Source organism: Eucyclogobius newberryi, unplaced genomic scaffold (assembly GCF_026437365.1).
Source record: "Eucyclogobius newberryi isolate DKJ021-1_F unplaced genomic scaffold, fEucNew1.0.hap1 SCAF_15, whole genome shotgun sequence".
Lineage (NCBI taxonomy): Eukaryota > Metazoa > Chordata > Actinopteri > Gobiiformes > Gobiidae > Eucyclogobius > Eucyclogobius newberryi.
The window spans coordinates 8,474,908-8,493,424 of NW_027315779.1; positions in this window are offsets into that span (position 1 = coordinate 8,474,908).

The following is an 18,517-nucleotide window of genomic DNA, read 5'->3' on the forward strand; positions in this document are numbered from 1 at the left end:
GCACAGAGGCAGACGTGTGTGAGGGGCACAGAGGCAGGCGTGTGTGAGAGGCACAGAGGCAGACGTGTGTGAGGGGCACAGAGGCAGACATGTGTGGGGCACAGAGGCAGACGTGTGTGAGGGGCACAGAGGCAGACGTGTGTGAGGGGCACAGAGGCAGACATGTGTGAGGGGCACAGAGGCAGACGTGTGTGACGGGCACAGAGGCAGACATGTGTGTGAGGGGCACAGAGGCAGACGTTTGTGAGGGGCACAGAGTAAGACGTGTGAGGGGCACAGAGGCAGACGTGTGAGGGGCAAAGAGGCAGACGTGTGTATGAGGGGCACAGAGGCAGACGTGTGTGAGGGGCACAGAGGCAGACGTGTGTGAGGGGCACAGAGGCAGACGTGTGTGGAACACAGAGGCAGACGTGTGGGAAAGGGGCACAGAGGCAGACGTGTGTGAGGGGCACGGAGGCAGATGTGTGTGAGTGGCACAAAGCCAGACATGTGTGAGGGGCACAGAGGCAGACATGTGTGAGGGGCACAGAGGCAGACGTGTGAGGGGCACAGAGGCAGACATGTGTACTAGGGGCACAGAGGCAGAAGTTTGTGAGGGGCACAGAGGCAGACGTGTGTGGGGCACAGAGGCAGACGTGTGTGAGGGGCACAGAGGCAAACGTGTGAGGGGGACAGAGGCAGACGTGTGAGGGGCACAGAGGCAGACGTGTGAGGGACACAGAGGCAGACGTGTGTGAGGGGCACAGAGGCAGACGTGTATGAGGGGTACAGAGGCAGACGTGTGAGGGGCACAGAGGAAGACATGTATGAGGGGCACAGAGGCAGACATGTATGAGGGGCACAGAGGCAGACGTGTGTGAGGGGCACAGAGGCAGACATGTGTGGGGCACAGAGGCAGACGTGTGTGAGGGGCACAGAGGCAGACGTGTGTGACGGGCACAGAGGCAGACATGTGTGTGAGGGGCACAGAGGCAGACGTTTGTGAGGGGCACAGAGTTAGACGTGTGAGGGGCACAGAGGGAGACGTGTGAGGGGCAAAGAGGCAGACGTGTGTATGAGGGGCACAGAGGCAGACGTATGTGAGTGGCACAGAGGCAGACATGTATGAGGGGCAAAGAGGCAGACGTGTGTGAGGGGCACAGAGGCAGACGTGTGGGAGAGGGGCACAGAGGCAGACATGTGTGAGGGGCACAGAGGCAGACATGTGTGAGGGGCACAGAGGCAGACATGTATGTATGGCATAGAGGCAGACGTGTGAGGGGCACAGAGGCAGACGTGTGTGAGGAGCACAGAGACAGACTTTTGTGAGGGGCACAGAGTTAGACGTGTGAGGGGCACAGAGGCAGACGTGTGAGGGGCAAAGAGGCAGACGTGTGTATGAGGGGCACAGAGGCAGACGTGTGTGAGGGGCACAGAGGCAGACGTGTGTGAGGGGCACAGAGGCAGACGTGTGTGGGACACAGAGGCAGACGTGTGGGAAAGGGGCACAGAGTTAGACGTGTGAGGGGCACAGAGGCAGACGTGTGAGGGGCAAAGAGGCAGACGTGTGTATGGGGGGCACAGAGGCAGATGTTTGTGAGGGGCACAGAGGCAGACGTGTGTGAGGGGCACAGAGGCAAACGTGTGAGGGGCAGAGAGGCAGACTTGTGAGGGGCACAGAGGCAGACGTGTGAGGCACACAGAGGCAGACGTGTGTGAGGGCCACAGAGGCAGACGTGTATGAGGGGTACGGAGGCAGACGTGTGAGGGGCACAGAGGCAGACATGTATGAGGGGCACAGAGGCAGACATGTATGAGGGGCACAGAAGCAGACGTGTGTGAGGGGCATAGAGGCAGACATGTGTGGGGCACAGAGGCAGACGTGTGTGAGGGGCACAGAGGCAGACGTGTGTGACGGGCACAGAGTTAGACGTGTGAGTGGCACAGAGGCAGACGTGTGAGGGGCAAAGAGGGAGACGTGTGTATGAGGGGCACAGAGGCAGACATGTGTGAGGGGCACAGAGGCAGACATGTGTATGAGGGGCACAGAGGCAGACGTTTGTGAGGGGCACAGAGTTAGACGTGTGAGTGGCACAGAGGCAGACGTGTGAGGGGCAAAGAGGGAGACGTGTGTATGAGGGGCACAGAGGCAGACATGTGTGAGGGGCACAGAGGCAGACATGTATGAGGGGCACAGAGGCAGACGTGTGTGAGGGGCGCAGAGGCAGACGTGTGTAAGGGGCACAGAGGCAGACGTGTGTGAGGGGCACAGAGGCAGACGTGTGTGAGGGGCACAGAGGCAGACATGTGTGAGGGGCACAGAGGCAGAGGTGTGTGAGGGGCACAGAGGCAGACGTGTGTGAGGGGCACAGAGGCAGACGTTTGAGGAGCACAGAGGCAGACATGTGTATGAGGGGCACAGAGGCAGACGTGTGTGAGGGGCACAGAGGCAGACATGTGTGAGGGGCACAGAGGCAGACGTATGTGAGGGGCACAGAGGCAGACGTGTGTGAGGGACATAGAGGCAGGTGTGTGTGAAGGGCACAGAGGCAGACATGTGAGGGGCAGACATGTGTTAGGGGCACAGAGGCAGACGTGTGTGAGGGGCACAGAGGCAGACGTGTGTGAGGGGCACAGAGGCAGACGTGTGAGGGGCACAGAGGCAGACGTGTGAGGGGCAAAGAGGCAGACATGTGTATGAGGGGCACAGAGGCAGACGTGTGTGAGGGGCACAGAGGCAGACATGTGTGTGAGGGCCACAGAGGCAGACGTTGTGAGGGACACAGAGGCAGACGTGTGTGAGGGGCACAGAGGCAGACATGTGAGGGGCACAGAGGCAGACGTGTGTGAGGGGCACAGAGGCAGACTTGTGTGAGGGGCATAGAGGCAGACATGTGTGAGGGGCACAGAGGCAGACGTGTGTGAGGGGCACAGAGGCAGACGTGTGTGACGAGCACAGAGGCAGACATGTGTGTGAGGGACACAGAGGCAGACGTTTGTGAGGGGCACAGAGTTAGACGTGTGAGGGGCACAGAGGGAGACGTTTGAGGGGCAAAGAGGCAGACGTGTGTATGAGGGGCACAGAGGCAGACGTATGTGAGTGGCACAGAGGCAGACATGTATGAGGGGCACAGAGGCAGACGTGTGTGAGGGGCACAGAGGCAGACGTGTGGGAGAGGGGCACAGAGGCAGACATGTGTGAGGGGCACAGAGGCAGATGTGTGAGGGGCACAGAGGCAGACATGTATGTATGGCATAGAGGCAGACGTGTGAGGGGCACAGAGGCAGACGTGTGTGAGGAGCACAGAGGCAGACGTTTGTGAGGGGCACAGAGTTAGACGTGTGAGGGGCACAGAGGCAGACGTGTGAGGGGCAAAGAGGCAGACGTGTGTATGAGGGGCACAGAGGCAGACGTGTGTGAGGGGCACAGAGGCAGACGTGCGTGAGGGGCACAGAGGCAGACGTGTGTGGGACACAGAGGCAGACGTGTGGGAAAGGGGCACAGAGTTAGACGTGTGAGGGGCACAGAGGCAGACGTGTGAGGGGCAAAGAGGCAGACGTGTGTATGGGGGGCACAGAGGCAGATGTTTGTGTGGGGCACAGAGGCAGACGTGTGTGAGGGGCACAGAGGCAGACGTGTGTGACGGGCACAGAGTTAGACGTGTGAGTGGCACAGAGGCAGACGTGTGAGGGGCAAAGAGGGAGACGTGTGTATGAGGGGCACAGAGGCAGACATGTGTGAGGGGCACAGAGGCAGACATGTGTATGAGGGGCACAGAGGCAGACGTTTGTGAGGGGCACAGAGTTAGACGTGTGAGTGGCACAGAGGCAGACGTGTGAGGGGCAAAGAGGGAGACGTGTGTATGAGGGGCACAGAGGCAGACATGTGTGAGGGGCACAGAGGCAGACATGTATGAGGGGCACAGAGGCAGACGTGTGTGAGGGGCGCAGAGGCAGACGTGTGTAAGGGGCACAGAGGCAGACGTGTGTGAGGGGCACAGAGGCAGACGTGTGTGAGGGGCACAGAGGCAGACATGTGTGAGGGGCACAGAGGCAGAGGTGTGTGAGGGGCACAGAGGCAGACGTGTGTGAGGGGCACAGAGGCAGACGTTTGAGGAGCACAGAGGCAGACATGTGTATGAGGGGCACAGAGGCAGACGTGTGTGAGGGGCACAGAGGCAGACATGTGTGAGGGGCACAGAGGCAGACGTATGTGAGGGGCACAGAGGCAGACGTGTGTGAGGGACATAGAGGCAGGTGTGTGTGAAGGGCACAGAGGCAGACATGTGAGGGGCAGACATGTGTTAGGGGCACAGAGGCAGACGTGTGTGAGGGGCACAGAGGCAGACGTGTGTGAGGGGCACAGAGGCAGACGTGTGAGGGGCACAGAGGCAGACGTGTGAGGGGCAAAGAGGCAGACATGTGTATGAGGGGCACAGAGGCAGACGTGTGTGAGGGGCACAGAGGCAGACATGTGTGTGAGGGCCACAGAGGCAGACGTTGTGAGGGACACAGAGGCAGACGTGTGTGAGGGGCACAGAGGCAGACATGTGAGGGGCACAGAGGCAGACGTGTGTGAGGGGCACAGAGGCAGACTTGTGTGAGGGGCATAGAGGCAGACATGTGTGAGGGGCACAGAGGCAGACGTGTGTGAGGGGCACAGAGGCAGACGTGTGTGACGAGCACAGAGGCAGACATGTGTGTGAGGGACACAGAGGCAGACGTTTGTGAGGGGCACAGAGTTAGACGTGTGAGGGGCACAGAGGGAGACGTTTGAGGGGCAAAGAGGCAGACGTGTGTATGAGGGGCACAGAGGCAGACGTATGTGAGTGGCACAGAGGCAGACATGTATGAGGGGCACAGAGGCAGACGTGTGTGAGGGGCACAGAGGCAGACGTGTGGGAGAGGGGCACAGAGGCAGACATGTGTGAGGGGCACAGAGGCAGATGTGTGAGGGGCACAGAGGCAGACATGTATGTATGGCATAGAGGCAGACGTGTGAGGGGCACAGAGGCAGACGTGTGTGAGGAGCACAGAGGCAGACGTTTGTGAGGGGCACAGAGTTAGACGTGTGAGGGGCACAGAGGCAGACGTGTGAGGGGCAAAGAGGCAGACGTGTGTATGAGGGGCACAGAGGCAGACGTGTGTGAGGGGCACAGAGGCAGACGTGCGTGAGGGGCACAGAGGCAGACGTGTGTGGGACACAGAGGCAGACGTGTGGGAAAGGGGCACAGAGTTAGACGTGTGAGGGGCACAGAGGCAGACGTGTGAGGGGCAAAGAGGCAGACGTGTGTATGGGGGGCACAGAGGCAGATGTTTGTGAGGGGCACAGAGGCAGACGTGTGTGAGGGGCACAGAGGCAAACGTGTGAGGGGCACAGATGCAGACGTGTGAGGGGCATAGAGGCAGACGTGTGAGGCACACAGAGGCAGACGTGTGTGAGGGCCACAGAGGCAGACGTGTATGAGGGGTACGGAGGCAGACGTGTGAGGGGCACAGAGGCAGACATGTATGAGGGGCACAGAGGCAGACATGTATGAGGGGCACAGAAGCAGACGTGTGTGAGGGGCATAGAGGCAGACATGTGTGGGGCACAGAGGCAGACGTGTGTGAGGGGCACAGAGGCAGACGTGTGTGACGGGCACAGAGTTAGACGTGTGAGTGGCACAGAGGCAGACGTGTGAGGGGCAAAGAGGGAGACGTGTGTATGAGGGGCACAGAGGCAGACATGTGTGAGGGGCACAGAGGCAGATGTTTGTGAGGGGCACAGAGGCAGACGTGTGTGAGGGGCACAGAGGCAAACGTGTGAGGGGCAGAGAGGCAGACTTGTGAGGGGCACAGAGGCAGACGTGTGAGGCACACAGAGGCAGACGTGTGTGAGGGCCACAGAGGCAGACGTGTATGAGGGGTACGGAGGCAGACGTGTGAGGGGCACAGAGGCAGACATGTATGAGGGGCACAGAGGCAGACATGTATGAGGGGCACAGAAGCAGACGTGTGTGAGGGGCATAGAGGCAGACATGTGTGGGGCACAGAGGCAGACGTGTGTGAGGGGCACAGAGGCAGACGTGTGTGACGGGCACAGAGTTAGACGTGTGAGTGGCACAGAGGCAGACGTGTGAGGGGCAAAGAGGGAGACGTGTGTATGAGGGGCACAGAGGCAGACATGTGTGAGGGGCACAGAGGCAGACATGTGTATGAGGGGCACAGAGGCAGACGTTTGTGAGGGGCACAGAGTTAGACGTGTGAGTGGCACAGAGGCAGACGTGTGAGGGGCAAAGAGGGAGACGTGTGTATGAGGGGCACAGAGGCAGACATGTGTGAGGGGCACAGAGGCAGACATGTATGAGGGGCACAGAAGCAGACGTGTGTGAGGGGCATAGAGGCAGACATGTGTGGGGCACAGAGGCAGACGTGTGTGAGGGGCACAGAGGCAGACGTGTGTGACGGGCACAGAGTTAGACGTGTGAGTGGCACAGAGGCAGACGTGTGAGGGGCAAAGAGGGAGACGTGTGTATGAGGGGCACAGAGGCAGACATGTGTGAGGGGCACAGAGGCAGATGTTTGTGAGGGGCACAGAGGCAGACGTGTGTGAGGGGCACAGAGGCAAACGTGTGAGGGGCAGAGAGGCAGACTTGTGAGGGGCACAGAGGCAGACGTGTGAGGCACACAGAGGCAGACGAGTGTGAGGGCCACAGAGGCAGACGTGTATGAGGGGTACGGAGGCAGACGTGTGAGGGGCACAGAGGCAGACATGTATGAGGGGCACAGAGGCAGACATGTATGAGGGGCACAGAAGCAGACGTGTGTGAGGGGCATAGAGGCAGACATGTGTGGGGCACAGAGGCAGACGTGTGTGAGGGGCACAGAGGCAGACGTGTGTGACGGGCACAGAGTTAGACGTGTGAGTGGCACAGAGGCAGACGTGTGAGGGGCAAAGAGGGAGACGTGTGTATGAGGGGCACAGAGGCAGACATGTGTGAGGGGCACAAAGGCAGACATGTGTATGAGGGGCACAGAGGCAGACGTTTGTGAGGGGCACAGAGTTAGACGTGTGAGTGGCACAGAGGCAGACGTGTGAGGGGCAAAGAGGGAGACGTGTGTATGAGGGGCACAGAGGCAGACATGTGTGAGGGGCACAGAGGCAGACATGTATGAGGGGCACAGAGGCAGACGTGTGTGAGGGGCGCAGAGGCAGACGTGTGTAAGGGGCACAGAGGCAGACGTGTGTGAGGGGCACAGAGGCAGACGTGTGTGAGGGGCACAGAGGCAGACATGTGTGAGGGGCACAGAGGCAGAGGTGTGTGAGGGGCACAGAGGCAGACGTGTGTGAGGGGCACAGAGGCAGACGTTTGAGGAGCACAGAGGCAGACATGTGTATGAGGGGGACAGAGGCAGACGTGTGTGAGGGGCACAGAGGCAGACATGTGTGAGGGGCACAGAGGCAGACGTATGTGAGGGGCACAGAGGCAGACGTGTGTGAGGGACATAGAGGCAGGTGTGTGTGAAGGGCACAGAGGCAGACATGTGAGGGGCAGACATGTGTTAGGGGCACAGAGGCAGACGTGTGTGAGGGGCACAGAGGCAGACGTGTGTGAGGGGCACAGAGGCAGACGTGTGAGGGGCACAGAAGCAGACGTGTGAGGGGCAAAGAGGCAGACATGTGTATGAGGGGCACAGAGGCAGACGTGTGTGAGGGGCACAGAGGCAGACATGTGTGTGAGGGCCACAGAGGCAGACGTTGTGAGGGACACAGAGGCAGACGTGTGTGAGGGGCACAGAGGCAGACATGTGAGGGGCACAGAGGCAGACGTGTGTGAGGGGCACAGAGGCAGACTTGTGTGAGGGGCATAGAGGCAGACATGTGTGAGGGGCACAGAGGCAGACGTGTGTGAGGGGCACAGAGGCAGACGTGTGTGACGAGCACAGAGGCAGACATGTGTGTGAGGGACACAGAGGCAGACGTTTGTGAGGGGCACAGAGTTAGACGTGTGAGGGGCACAGAGGGAGACGTTTGAGGGGCAAAGAGGCAGACGTGTGTATGAGGGGCACAGAGGCAGACGTATGTGAGTGGCACAGAGGCAGACATGTATGAGGGGCACAGAGGCAGACGTGTGTGAGGGGCACAGAGGCAGACGTGTGGGAGAGGGGCACAGAGGCAGACATGTGTGAGGGGCACAGAGGCAGATGTGTGAGGGGCACAGAGGCAGACATGTATGTATGGCATAGAGGCAGACGTGTGAGGGGCACAGAGGCAGACGTGTGTGAGGAGCACAGAGGCAGACGTTTGTGAGGGGCACAGAGTTAGACGTGTGAGGGGCACAGAGGCAGACGTGTGAGGGGCAAAGAGGCAGACGTGTGTATGAGGGGCACAGAGGCAGACGTGTGTGAGGGGCACAGAGGCAGACGTGCGTGAGGGGCACAGAGGCAGACGTGTGTGGGACACAGAGGCAGACGTGTGGGAAAGGGGCACAGAGTTAGACGTGTGAGGGGCACAGAGGCAGACGTGTGAGGGGCAAAGAGGCAGACGTGTGTATGGGGGGCACAGAGGCAGATGTTTGTGAGGGGCACAGAGGCAGACGTGTGTGAGGGGCACAGAGGCAAACGTGTGAGGGGCACAGATGCAGACGTGTGAGGGGCATAGAGGCAGACGTGTGAGGCACACAGAGGCAGACGTGTGTGAGGGCCACAGAGGCAGACGTGTATGAGGGGTACGGAGGCAGACGTGTGAGGGGCACAGAGGCAGACATGTATGAGGGGCACAGAGGCAGACATGTATGAGGGGCACAGAAGCAGACGTGTGTGAGGGGCATAGAGGCAGACATGTGTGGGGCACAGAGGCAGACGTGTGTGAGGGGCACAGAGGCAGACGTGTGTGACGGGCACAGAGTTAGACGTGTGAGTGGCACAGAGGCAGACGTGTGAGGGGCAAAGAGGGAGACGTGTGTATGAGGGGCACAGAGGCAGACATGTCTGAGGGGCACAGAGGCAGACATGTGTATGAGGGGCACAGAGGCAGACGTTTGTGAGGGGCACAGAGTTAGACGTGTGAGTGGCACAGAGGCAGACGTGTGAGGGGCAAAGAGGGAGACGTGTGTATGAGGGGCACAGAGGCAGACATGTGTGAGGGGCACAGAGGCAGACATGTATGAGGGGCACAGAGGCAGACGTGTGTGAGGGGCGCAGAGGCAGACGTTTGTAAGGGGCACAGAGGCAGACGTGTGTGAGGGGCACAGAGGCAGACGTGTGTGAGGGGCACAGAGGCAGACATGTGTGAGGGGCACAGAGGCAGACGTGTGTGAGGGGCACAGAGGCAGACGTGTGTGAGGGGCACAGAGGCAGACGTTTGAGGAGCACAGAGGCAGACATGTGTATGAGGGGCACAGAGGCAGACGTGTGTGAGGGGCACAGAGGCAGACATGTGTGAGGGGCACAGAGGCAGACGTATGTGAGGGGCACAGAGGCAGACGTGTGTGAGGGACATAGAGGCAGGTGTGTGTGAAGGGCACAGAGGCAGACATGTGAGGGGCAGACATGTGTTAGGGGCACAGAGGCAGACGTGTGTGAGGGGCACAGAGGCAGACGTGTGTGAGGGGCACAGAGGCAGACGTGTGAGGGGCAAAGAGGCAGACATGTGTATGAGGGGCACAGAGGCAGACGTTGTGAGGGACACAGAGGCAGACGTGTGTGAGGGGCACAGAGGCAGACATGTGAGGGGCACAGAGGCAGACGTGTGTGAGGGGCACAGAGGCAGACTTGTGTGAGGGGCATAGAGGCAGACATGTGTGAGGGGCACAGAGGCAGACGTGTGTTACGGGCACAGAGGCAGACATGTGTGTGAGGGGCACAGAGGCAGAGGTGTGTGAGGGGCACAGAGGCAGACGTGTGAGGGGCACAGAGACAGACATGTGTATGAGGGGCACAGAGGCAGACGTGTGTGAGGGGCACAGAGGCAGACGTGTGTGAGGGACACAGAGGCAGACGTGTATGAGGGGCACAGAGGCAGACATGTGTGAGGGGCACAGAGGCAGACGTGTGTGACGGGCACAGAGGCAGACATGTGTGTGAGGGGCACAGAGGCAGAGGTGTGTTAGGGGCACAGAGGCAGACGTGTGAGGGGCACAGAGGCAGACATGTGTATGAGGGGCACAGAGGCAGACGTGTGTGAGGGGCACAGAGGCAGACATGTGTGAGGGACACAGAGGCAGACGTGTATGAGGGGCACAGAGGCAGACATGTGAGGGGCAGACATGTGTGAGGGGCACAGAGGCAGACGTGTGTGAGGGGCACAGAGGCAGACATGTGTGAGGGGCACAGAGGCAGACGTGTGTGAGGGGCACAGAGGCAGAGATGTGTGTGAGGGGCACAGAGGCAGACGTGTGTGAGGGGCACAGAGGCAGACATGTGTGTGAGGGGCACAGAGGCAGACGTGTGAGGGGCACAGAGGCAGACTGACCCACTCCTCCGCTGCTCTCTTATATTTAGAGATGAACCCTGTGTTATTAGGGGGTGTTTTTCTGTTTGTCACATGTAAAGCCCACATTTCTATAAAAGTCTCGGGCCCCCCTTGGGCCCCCCTTGTTCTACTTAGTATTAGTGATTTGTCCCCATGTTTCGACCCCTTCACATTCAATAACATTCTTCTTTAATCTCAAGTATAAAAAAGCCGGATAAGAAAAGGTGATAGATGAGTGTGGGAAAAGTACAAGGCAGATTACTATTCCCCCGCTGAATGCACTGCTGTGTATGATTGTAAATCCTCTGCCGTAACACCAGGATTACCACCACCGGACCTAATCTACCACCATAACATCTGTCGGACGCAGAGTCCTTGACATGACCACCATGAATACGACTGATACCGTCAATGTCACAAGCGACGCATAACGCCATTTCATTTCATGTATTTTGATGGAAAACAATAAAAACAGGACAAAGAAGGCTGCAGAGGGAGAGAATACACAATAAGAATTCAAATCACTCATCTCTGTTACAAAGTCACAGTAGCATAACAGATTAATACCAGTGTAATCTGCCATCAAATCCATGGAAATAATGCTGCCGCTGACATGTCAGTTACCCAGTAATTGATGTCTCTTATTGGATTTTCAAACTGTCAAACTATCTAAATGTCAATGCATTATGACAATTTAAAACCAGAGGAATGGAGATGTTTCCGCACACTTGGATTATTTTTGAAGACAATCAATCAGGAGATGTTATTACATTGTTGACATGTTAAGGCTGCTTAACTGCGAGCCATCTTCTGACCCGCCAGGTCCATCAGGCTGACCACGCCTCAGGAAGCAACATCAGCAGATAAGTGACTATGACATAATCTTACCTGGTTTTTAATATTTTAAAATACTACATTATTTTTATTCTTTATTTTACTCTGACGTACATTGTTTTACATTTTTATGAATTGAATTGTTTTTATTTTATTTTTATTTTTTTAAATTGTGTTTTAATCACTGTAAAGCACTTTGAATTGCAGTTTGTATGAATTGTGCTTTATAAATAAATTTGATTTGATTTGGATTTAGCTTAAGAAGACAATATTAACATTGTTGGAGGAATGGAGGTGTTTACAAGGTAAGCAGATAAAGTTAGTAAACCACGACAGCAGCAGGAAAGAAGGCCATAACAAGAAAATGGGTGACACAAATTGAACCAACAATAAAGGATGGGACTGTTCTTCTTTACTCGCCTGGGAGCCACAACAAACCTTTGTGCCCATTTATACCAGACAATTACTTCAGCAATTAAAACAATAGTTAGCTCTGCTCGATTTTTGAAAAGAAAATTATAATCATGATTATTTAGGCCATTGATAAAATACGGTTCCTAAGGTAAACTATGTATAATGCATTAATTAGCACTATTAAATGTTTGTATTGTATTTGTTTTTGAACATACAACATACACACATACTTTTCTCACTTGGTTATTAAAAAAAAGTTTAACACACTGATTTGGTTAATGACTTATCAACATTTATAAGATATTATAAGCCTCCAATAAATAGTGCGTTATGAACATTTTACTAAGGAATTTAGTAAAATAAATACTAAGGAACTTACTTTTAAGCCATTATCATAGACTTATTTTCATTTATTAGCAATTACACGTGTTTTAAAGTGCAGAACGTGTGGCCAAATTGAGAATTAAATGATGTATTTGTTTTGCTACACTACTTTTGTTATGTTGTAGTCACAAATGAAATGTGATTGATGCCTAAACCTAGTGCATAATAAATAAAATGCTGCCCAATGCAGTTTAAGAACACATTAAAAAGAGCAGCGTTGTAAATCTGTCTTGTTCATTTTGCCACTGTAATTTTTTGTAAGGGCTAATTGCTGTATGCTCATATCAACCTTCATAAATCTTATGTAACGTCCGTAGCAAGACAGACTGATGAATCGAAATGCAAAGTATAAGATTCTGACTTTACTTAAGGGCACCTGGAGTACGCCTCGTTAGCTGCAGTAAGAAGGGTACATTGTCGCCCTGGAGATTGCTGAGATGTGATTTCGTTATAAGACAAAAAAGACTCCATATTGTGCTTTGATCATCGTGGTTTTGTTCCCGCCTGCCAGCAGAATGAAAAACACCCCAAAATGTGCTGAACCTGCTCCCGTTCGACCCTTTAAATGAGTTCCTCCATGAACAGTCAGAATGCTCATACCGCTAACCTTTCGTGGATGACTGGAAAGCAATCAGAAAGTGTGCACATCAGATTTGCAGGGTTTGCTGTACCAACAAAGTAACGCATGGTTTTGTTTTAGATAAGTAAAGGGTAAATGGTAGTTCACCATTATGGATTCACTGTTTAATTTATAGAAGATGTGCAATTGCAATATAATGCGAAACTCCAGCCCTATTAATCATACAAGTCCAGATTAATGCAATTAAAGCATCAAGCGTGAAACATAATCGTCACCTGAAACACGCAAACATGTTAATGTTTTTGTATTTTTAATGCTATACCAAATAAATAATACAAGAGGGAAATGATTTGCGTTCTTTCTTCTGGGATGAAAAACAACATGAAAGCCTTTATATTATTATTATTATTATTATTATTATTATTATTATTATTATTATTATTATTATTATTATTATTATTATTAGTAGTAGTAGTAGTAGTAGTAGTAGTAGTAGTAGTAGTAGTAGTAGTAGTAGTAATGCAACAGAACTATAAATAGATCTCAATATCAGACCGTCCCAAAGTCTAAACAGAAATGGACAATTTGCTTTTATGAAGGAAATCTGGTTGAAATCTGTTCATACACTGTATGATATTTGTACATGATGATAGCATGTACAAATGTGGCAAATTCATGGATTTACAAGCTAATCATTTCCACAAATTGATAATAATAATAAATAAATGAATAAAATGAATAAAATGAATAAAATGAATAAAATGAATAAAATGAATAAAATGAATACAATTAAATAAAAATGAAATAAATAAAATAAAAGAAATAAATGAAATAAATAAATACAATAAATACAATAAAATTAATGCTGCAAACTAAATAAAAAAAAACATTATAGTTTAAGTCCCACACATACAGCTCCTGCTGCCTTCACACCCTCAATTGGCAGCAGCTATAGATTTGTGAACAAAGCAAGAGCTAAGAAAGAATTGTCTCTAAACAACTGTGTCATTAATATTAACACAGAAGCGTAGCACATAGAGCAGGATGAGACCGAAGCATGTGGTGCTCTCACTCATCTAATTTTGTATTCAGACTTTTGCATTCAAAGCAAATTGTAAGTTTTATTTTTGTTATTTTTCCCATGTGCAGTGGCAAAGCAGATATTTGGGTCACGAACAATCAACTTGACTTCATACGCATGAGTGAAGTTTAAACAAAGGGTCACACATAAGAGTGCAACGTTATGAAGGAGATGTGGCATGTTGTTTTCACACTGGATGCCCTTCCTGTCCCAACCAGCAACCAACATACTGTAACTGTCTTCAATGTGGTTAAGTGCTTTCCCCAAAGACACAACAATAGTATCATCCAGCATGAATCTTACTCACATTCTAAATAGTTTCTATATTGTTGTATTCTAAACCCTCAGGATGAAACAAACCTTTGGTAATTTAAAGGAAAAAATACTTGTTTTAACAGTTTTGTTTATTTTGTTCATGGCAATAAATAACAATAAAACCTAAAAAACTACACGTTGTCCCTTTTTACCCTTGATACTTTGTTTAAAGCACAATATGGAAGACTCATGAGGAGAAATTAAATTATATTCATGGGTTTCAATCACATGACTTATTTGTTGTCGTCACCATTTTGAGGACATCACCGTGTGTTGTAGTGTGTAGTTCCGCTGTTATATTATCTCACTGAAAATAAAAAGGGACAGTACATCCAAGCTTCCTCGTCCACAAGCTCTCTGAGCATCGGACAAGCCCTCAATTCATTCAAGAGCGCGGACTTTGTGTCTGATCCTAAAATACACCAAGACACTAGGAAACTGGCTGATGTTGAGACTTAACACAGTAGTTCAATGTGTAAACTAGCATTAGCTAGTTGCTAACTACCTGAAAAAGGTACACAGACTGCACAGTCTGGAGTAATTTCTTTAAGTTCACTGGTTCCTCCTAATGCCAGTAATCCATGGCAGGGACAAACAGTTGCCAGAGGACAAAAAAGGACAAAAATATCCTGGGAGTGCCTGGATCTTAAATCTTCCCAAAAAACAACCCAACAGAATAAGAACTATATATTGTTTAAGGTCCACAATTCTCAGATGAGCATCTGGGTTTTGAAGATTTAAAAAAAAAAATATCATTGAATATTACAATGAGCGTAATTTAAAATGGTGAACATCTTATTCTGCGGAGCTGTAGTGACAGTTTAGACTGGGAGGCTTCACTAAGCTTCACCTTCACAATCTTCAGAACCTACACTGCCTCCTCAGCGCCTCATGCTTAAGTCACTGCCCGGCCCATCACCGCCCACCACCAGCCTATCTGCTCAGTGCCACCTCATGCAAGCGCCCTGTGTTCCCACTTCAGCTCAGCACTAACCTTCCAGTTTTCAGCCAATATGTTTTAAACCTTTTTCTCATTTCTCCAGAGAGCTGTTCAGCTCAAACTGCTCTTCGCCGCCCCAGCACCACCTTTGCACAGGATTTGTACATTTGGTTTAATTTTTTCAGTATTTTCTTATTCTTACCATCGATGCCAGGGACAAACAGAGACTACAGTGCATTGCTACGGTCCATCTGGACCAGAACCTCCCGCCTCTGTCGCTGGATTCATGAACACTTAACACCTGCCACTTTAACTATTATTCAAACCAATAACCATTCATGCACTGCTCATTTTTCTGCACTAGTCTGACCAAATGTGAATTGAGTCTATATTCAGACCAAGTTTAATATTCTAAATTTCATGCATACATATTTTGAAACTATTATAATTATTACCAGTATTCATTGTTGTATGTTGCACCTTAATGCCAAAGCAAGTTCCGAGTTTGTGAACCCCTTTCAGATTCTGATTCTGATTCTGTCACAGGCCTGAGGGAAGATCTCAGTTTGTTTGTCATTTGCTGCCATAGTCAAAGTAGAAAAACAATGTAATTTGCCCCAATGGATTCCTTTCTCCAGGCAAAAATGTACAAATGTTGGGATGGAGCTCTTCACTAGATCCAAGTAATGTATAACATTTATCTAAAACAGCTCAGTACTAGAACACATATCTGTTCAAAACTGCAGAACTAACCCCTTTTTCTGAAGAATAGTTACTGAAGATTGTGCCCCTTGGTGTATAACTCATTATTTTTCATTCATCATTATTTTTAAGTACCAGGATGTTGTTGTGGATAGGGGGCAGGTGAAAACGGAACATTTCAGAGCACTCAAACCTTAAATGCAGGATTACTTACACGAGCACAATATAAATCAGAATTCAACTTTGAGTAAACGAATGATTAGTATAACATGGTTAAAAGCTCATAAAAAGGATTTTGCATCATTTTCCCCTTTAATAATCTAAAAAAATATTATTACTATAGCATATTGCATTTCTTTTCCTCCTGTATACTACCCTTTTAGTTTCTGACCTTGTTATGTACGCGGCAGCCCAGTATTAGTGTCTGTCTGACCTCACTCTGATGGCTCTGTGGTCATGGTCCCACTGCAGCCCCCTCCTATAGGACCGTCCCGTCACAGCTCTGATAATCCCGTCCGGCAGCGCTGCAGGCCATTTGCTCTTATGGCCGTGCTACACAGAAAGAGTTAAATAAGTGAGCGTTGGCCTCAATATGTCACCAGTGCAGCTGACAGTATCGATGACACATAAGTCCAATGCTCTGAAAACACACTTTGGCTGTTGTGTTTCCACCCGTGAGATGTGATGGTCGGACACTATCTCCAGCTCCCACTGCTCTGCCTCTAAAGCAGCTGCAGAGGAATAACATGACAAACATGCCTAAAGTCACCTGAAATAAGTCTGAAGTCCAGTTTGAATGGTGTTTCCTCTGCAGTGGAATGTAGCCGAGTAGTGTCTTCTGTCAAAGTCATTTGGTAAGACAAAAAGTTCAAATTTTACATTTTAAACTAACTACTGTGAATTTGCTTTGCTTTAAGCTTAGATCCTGTACCTCCATGACTCTATGAACACCAAAGTAACCCTGGGATACTATGTATGTTATTATTGACAAGTGGGTCTTCAACATGCAGTCCTAAGATAAGATAAGATAAGATAAACCTTTAATATCCACACAAGGGGAAATTTTGATGTTACAACGCAGTAGAACAGGAGGAAAGGACAGATTATAGGAATTAAAAAAAAAAAAAAAACACACACGCTCTTAATAGAACTCTTGGGAACTCTTGGGAAATAAAATTAAATTGATAAATAAAAAATAAAAAAGATAATAATAATAAAACAATGATAATAGAATAAAATAAAATAAAGTAAAAATAGCTAGCACAAGACTAGGTAATAGGTAAGGTAGGAAGGTAAGTAGGTAAGTAAACAGAAAACAGGTGAAACAAAATAGAACACTCTTATTGCATATGGTTACATCAGTATTAAACATGTTCAGGGCTAGCAGTGTTTGTTATAAAGACTGACAGCAGCAGGAAGGAAAGACCTGCGAAAGCTTTTCTTCCAACAGCGAGGGTGGATCAGTCTCTCACTGAAGCTGCTCTCCAGAGCGGACAGAGTGTCCTGCAGGGGGTGAGACTCATGGTCCAGCATAGATGTGAATTTAGCCAGGACCCTTCTGTCCCCCACCTCCTGCACCGAGTCCAGAGCACAGCCCAGGACGGAGCTGGACTTCTTGATGACTTTGTCCAGCTTCTTCCTCTCCCTCTCTGTGATGCTGCTGCTCCAGCAGGCCACACCGTACAGGAGGGCTGATGCCACCACAGAGTCGTAGAAGGTCTTCAGTAGTGGCCCTGTCACTCCAAAAGACCTGAGTCTCCTCAGGAGGTAGAGCCGACTCTGGCTCTTCCTGTACAGTGCATCTGTGTTATGAGTCCAGTCCAGTTTGTGGTTCAGATGAACACCCAGGTACTTGTATGAGTCCACTCTCTCAATGTCCCGTCCCTGGATGTTCACTGGTGAGGGGGCGGTGGGGTGGTGTCTGCGGAAGTCCACCACCATCTCCTTGGTCTTCCCCGCGTTGATGAGGAGGTGGTTCCGCTGACACCAGTCCACAAAGTCCTGCGCCAGTCCTCTGTACTCCGCATCATCGTCGTCCGTGATGAGTCCAATGATGGCAGAGTCATCAGAGAACTTCTGCAGGACACAGCTGTCTCTTGCAGCCGGCTTCAGCCTGTCTGATCTTCCTCCTCAGCTCCTTCTGCACAGTCCTCAGCTCCTCCTTGTTCCCTGACCTGAAGGCTCTCTTCTTCTCCTTCAGCAGAGCCTTCAGTTCACGGTTAATCCACGGCTTGTTGTTTGGAAAACACCGCACCGTCCGGGAGGGAACAACAGCCGCAGCAGTCCTGTCGGAGTCCTGCTCGAGTCCTGCCCTAGTCCTGTCCGAGTCCTGCCCGAGTCCTGTCCGAGTCCTGTCCGAGTCCTGCCCGAGTCCTGTCCGAGTCCTGTCCGAGTCCTGTCCGAGTCCTGTCCGAGTCCTGCCCGAGTCCTGTCCGAGTCCTGCCCGAGTCCTGTCCGAGTCCTGCCCGAGTCCTGTCCGAGTCCTGTCCTGCTGCTGCTGCTGCTGCTCCTGCTGCTGCTGCGGCTGTTGTTGCTGCTGCTGCTGCTGCTGCTCCTGCTGCTCCTGCTGCTGCTGCGGCTGTTGTTGCTGCTGCTGCTGCTGCTGCTCCTGCTGCTGCTGCTGTTGCTGCTGCTGCTGCTGCTGCTGCTGCTGCTGCTGCTGTGTGGACATTAGACCTTCCTCAGGCCCATAGAGAGGAGCTTGATCTCATCTATGCTTTGAACCATCCATATACTAGAGCTAGAATCACACAATAACTCTAAAGGTGACAAAGGAGTAAAGGGAGGTATACAATACCTTTACACCTTTCTATGAAGCAATGTTACTTGAAG